A 5,368-nucleotide genomic window follows, 5' to 3' on the forward strand; every position below is an offset into this window, starting at 1 on the left:
AGGGAAGAGTGACTTGCTCCCATTTAACAAGGCTAAATTTTTTATTATCTTGTTTTCCTCCTTACCAGAGAAAACTTCAAATTATCAGTTCCATTTGCTTGTGGGTGCTTGTCGTAGCCATAATGATTACATACTGATATATAGGCAAGGTCGAGAGAAGTGCTCTAAGCAGTGTCACTCTTCCTGCCAAGTTGAGCCACATCACTCCCCAATTCTAAATTTTTCCCTTCATTTTCTCTACTTGCTTGTTCCAGAATTCTGATTTTACCACTTCCTTTGCTAAGGGCAGCCCAAGATAAGTGAAGTGGCTCCAATTTATTTGTAAAGGTATTTCCAGGATTAGAGAGATACGCTGCATTGTTTTTGGTGGGGTGTTCCAGTAGTATATTCTGCATTTGGAGTTGTTTAAGATTCCTCCTGAAGCTAGAAGAAATTCATCCAGGACTTCTTTGAATCATTTTTCTATAATGCAGGATGCCCTGCCTATGAGAAGGGTATCATTTGCAAAGAGAGAATGCTTTATATCTTTGACTCCTCTCGATATTTGGATCCCTGTTATTTTTTCTCTTTTCTCTGGTTTTCCAGCATAGCACTCAATGATTCAGCCATGATGATGTATAAGAATGGAGAAAGCGGATAGCCTTGCCTCAGCCCTCGAGTGCTTTGGAAAAATTTGCTGGGCTGACCATTGATTAAAGGGGGTATCCAAGGATTTCAAATACATGCCTAGATAATCTCTATGAAGTTTGTTGAGAAGCCAAACCTTTTGAGGGTTGCTGCAAGAAAGTTATGATTAACTTTATCAAAAACACTAGCCATATCTAACTTAACAACCATTCCTCTTTATTTTTTTTTGATATTGCTGTGGATAGCCTCATGAAAAATTATCACATTGTCTGTGATTTTCCTCTTGGGGACAAATCCTCCTTGGTTTTTTGAGATTATTTCCGGAAGTAATTTCTTCATTCTGTTTGCTAGAATTTTGGTAAGAATCTTATAAGATGAGTTGCACAGGGAGATTGGCCTATATCTACTAAAAGTTGTAGGATTGGGTTCTTTGGGAATGAGGGCTAGGAAGGAGGATTTTGTATTTCCTCCAATCTTTTTTTTTTGGAAAGCATTTTTGAGCATTCTCATTAGGTCTTTTTTGATAATTTCCCAATGTTGTCTGTAAAAGGCTATTGTAAACCCATCTGGACCTAGTGCCTTATCAGGGTGGAGATTCCACACAGCTTCTCTGACTTCTTCCTCAGTAATTTCTTTATCTAATTCCCTGTTTTGCTGGTCGCTTATTATTTTTTTTATATGCTGCAAAATTTCTTCATTAGCTGCCTGCTGGTCACTTGTTGAGAGGAGTTCTTTGAAGTGTTTATGTGCTGCATTTTTTACTGCTTCTACTCCTTTTATTTCTTGACCATTTACTTGTATCTGTTCTATCTGATTTTTTGACCTCCTTATTTTCATTGTATTGTGGAAGAAGGTTGTATTTTTGTCTCCAGATTTTAGCCAGAGACATCTTGATTTCAGTCTGCTTTCCTCTTCTTGTTGCCTATTTTGCTTATTATTTCCATATATATATTTCCTTTTCTTGTATTTGGTTTTGCTTACTTTCTTCCTTGTTCTCTTTTTCCTTGCAAAGGTTATCCATCATCTTTTGCAATTCGACCTTCCTAGATTTGTCTCGAAGATCATTTTCTCTTGCCCAGTTTTTTAAGTGCATCCTTAGGTTCTTTAGCTTAGTTTCCCAAACATACTGAGGAGATCCTGTGACACTTTTTTTCCAGCTGTCCTTTATTTGTTTGCCAAAATTTTCCTTGTTGTCCCAAATTGGATTATATCTGAAGGGAAGGGGTCCTTGATTTTCCATCTTTCTCATTGTTAGCACCACCGGCTTGTGATTTGAAGCCAAGTTGTGAACAATTTTACTTTTCACAAGAGTGTAAGCAGCTGCTATGATTTCATGAATAAGAATTCTATCCAACCTTTCTTTTATGTTGTTTTATCCAATTCTTTTGTTGTTCCAAGTGTATTTTCCATTGCTTGGCGGAATGTCTATTAATTTGTAATATTCTATTATTTCTTCAAGAGCATCTCTTGACGGATCATTGTGGAAGGTTACGCCAAATTTTTCTTCTGTGTTCCTTATCAGATTTAAATCCCCTCCCAAGATTAAGTGCCCACTTTGTCTCTCTACTATTTCTTCTTTAACTGATTTCCAACATTGTTCTTTCTCTCTATAGTGATTTGGAGAATACACATTTGTTCCTTGGTTAAAATGTCTCTAGCTGCATTGAATTTGAAGGAGGTGCCAAGGCCGCGACAATTCAAAGAGACCACTATCATTATTATTGTTGTGTCTGAGTGCTCCTCCCTTTTCTCTTTGCTGAGTTTTTTCATGAATTCTTGTTTGTTTCCCAAGGAATGAATCCATTGGCTATTGCGTTCCTAGGTCCATTTCTTTAGTTGCTACCTCATCTTTGATTTCTTTATTGGATTTCTTTCCCACTTTTTTTTGTTGATCCCAGGCTTGGGGAATTTCTTTGGCTTTGTTTCTAGTAAGAATGTGGTCCATTGAGGGAGGAGGAGGGGAGGATATTGGTTTGCGGGTGGATATGATAGGGTTTGAGGGTGGGGATCTAGGAGAGGGTGGATCAAAGGAGTCTTCTAATGGCTCAAAAGGATTCGGAGTTGTGTGATCAGGAGGAGTAATCTTCGCTGGAAGCTGGGAGGTTGTTTCATTTGCTTCATGGGACTGATAAATATTTGGCGCAGTCTGCTTATTGGTAGGTTTTTTCCTTTTCACTTGTTCCCATGTAGGTTCTTGCTCTTCTACATTTTCATTCTCTATTTTTTTAGGACACCTATTTTCAAAATGACCGTACTCGTGACATACCTTGCAATTAAATGGTATTTGCTCGTAGTCGAACTATTGAATGTGTGTCCACTGGTTGACCTTGATCTTTATTGCTTTAGGGAGGCCTTTTCCGAGATCTACTTCCACACATATTCTTGCACATGCGTGCATATTGTCTTTTGGGTCACATTTGTTAATATATTTTCCCACTGCGTTTCCTATAGCCTTTACAGATTCGTCTCCCCAACAGTGAAGAGGAAGATGTGGGAGCCTGACCCACAAAGGCACTGCACTTGGGACATCCATCTCCGAATCAAAATCTAGAGTCCACTTGTTTAGGTATAAACCTCTAGAGTCCATGAAGTAAGGTCCATTTCTAAATATCATATCTTTGTCCTCCTTTGTTTCAAAGAGAAAGATGTAGTAACCCCTTCCACATAATTGTATTGCTATCTTCCCCGGTGTGGTTACTTTCCAGTTTCTTTCCACCCATTTTTGCACTGATTTGGGTGAGGGCCATAGCTCGGTGAACTACCCAACAAGTCTGTGTTTTGCCAAAGAGATGGCTACTCTTCTTCGAAGTGCTGGAGGGAGGGAAATCTTTGGGATTACTTTCAAGTTTCTTGACAAACTTATTGACTGATGGCCTGTTCCTTGGAGCTCCATTCTCTGCGATTAAAGATGCGAAAGCTTCTGCATTTTATTCATTCCCTGTCTGCGTGGAAGAGTGAGGATCTCCTTCCTCAGAGGGCTGCATGGTCTGGTTGGCCTCAGCAGTAAGAGGCTGCCGAAAGATGGATCTGTAGGGGCAGCAGCAGCTAGGTTAGCGCGGGCTCGGGCTGCACTGTTGCGTGCGCGAATTTGATTGGTTTTCACCATACTGTTAGTCCATAAAAATTTCAACCCTTTCTCCGTAAATTCTGTGGTTTTGCTCCATGCGAGTTTCGTGTTGCTTACCTTCCATACAAGCTGTGACACTCTGACACCACTGCACGAAGATGTTGCCATGTTACATTACATTTAAAAAATAATAAAATAGGTTTATAATAATTGAGATTAGACTTCTGTGATCCATATTAATTATAATAATATTTTTCGGAAAAAATCACATAGGAGATAATCTCGTTGATCCATTTCGAACCAATCAGTGTGGTTCATCTTCCAGACAATATGATGAATTAGATCTAGGCAATAAATAGATGAAGAGAGAAGCTAACTCGCTGTTAGAAAAAAAACAACTAGTTTGACTAATTTTTTATTTTTTTTAGGTTTAGGTTTTGACCAAGATTAAAAAAGAATTTTAATTAATATTTTGAATTAGGTTATATTTTTTATTTATATAATAATTCAATTTAAGTTATAATGTTAGAATAAAAAAAAAAAATGGAAAGTTTGAATTTTAAATAACATCAAAGTAAATAATATTTATATTATGATAAAAATTAATATTACTATGGAGGTACTATTAGGGATTAGTATTTTAATAACTAATTATAAACCGATTTGTTAAGATGTTAAAAACTTAATGAACTGATTAAAACAAAAAACTCGAGAAACTTTAGGAATCCAAGGCAAGGATCCAACACCTGCTGATACTCCATCCATCATCTTTGTTTAGATTAACGGGCCTTTTTTCAATTTCTAAGGCCTCTCTAAATTTACGATGATGAAAATGATCAACCTTCGCTATGACTCTAGCCTCTTCTATGCAGATGTGATGATTGGTCTTTTCTACATGTTCTGCCAAAGCAGAGGAGCGAGACCTCCCATGCTTGATGTCTGAAACATGCTCACAGATCCTTTGATTCATTGATCGACGAGTCTCACCAATAAAGGAGTCCCACAGGAACACGGAATAATATAAACCCCCTTCACATCCTTGGGGTTAACCAGGTCCTTGACCGAACGAAGAGAACTTCGAATAATGCAAAGGGGTCTAAAGGAAGAAGGAATATTATGTTTTTTCAAGATCCTCACAATTTTATCTGTGGTCCCCTAAATAAAAAGAAGATGAACTCCATAAGATCGATCCTTGGGATCGATCCTCTTCTTAGGACCTCTTTTCGCATTAAGGAAAGCTCTGAGACCCTGGGACTTGTTATAACCATTCTTATTAAAGACCTTAAGGAGGTGGGTCTTTTCATCATCAATGTGATTTTCATCAGAAACTCGCAACGACCAAATGCCTAAGGTGTTGAGAACACCTAGTTTTTGAGTCGGGAAATGATGGGAATTTGCATGAAGATATTTTTCTTTTTGAGTTTTCTTCCGAAAAACCTAATGAGAGAAAGAACCTTCATCCTTTTTTGAAATGAGAACGCCAAGGAAGGGAAGGCTGCCATCAACCTCAATTTCCATGGTGAACTTTATGGAATCTGACTGATTATTAAGATGATGTAAAAACAACTCCAACTTCTCTTTTCCATGAGACCATATGGTACAAGTGTCATCCACAAACCTTTTCCACAACTTGGGTTGGAAAAGCACAAATGACAAGGCTTTAGATTCAAAGAA

Source organism: Pinus tabuliformis, chromosome 7 (assembly GCF_031772625.1).
Source record: "Pinus tabuliformis cultivar Carrire ecotype Pingquan chromosome 7, CPIR1, whole genome shotgun sequence".
Lineage (NCBI taxonomy): Eukaryota > Viridiplantae > Streptophyta > Pinopsida > Pinales > Pinaceae > Pinus > Pinus tabuliformis.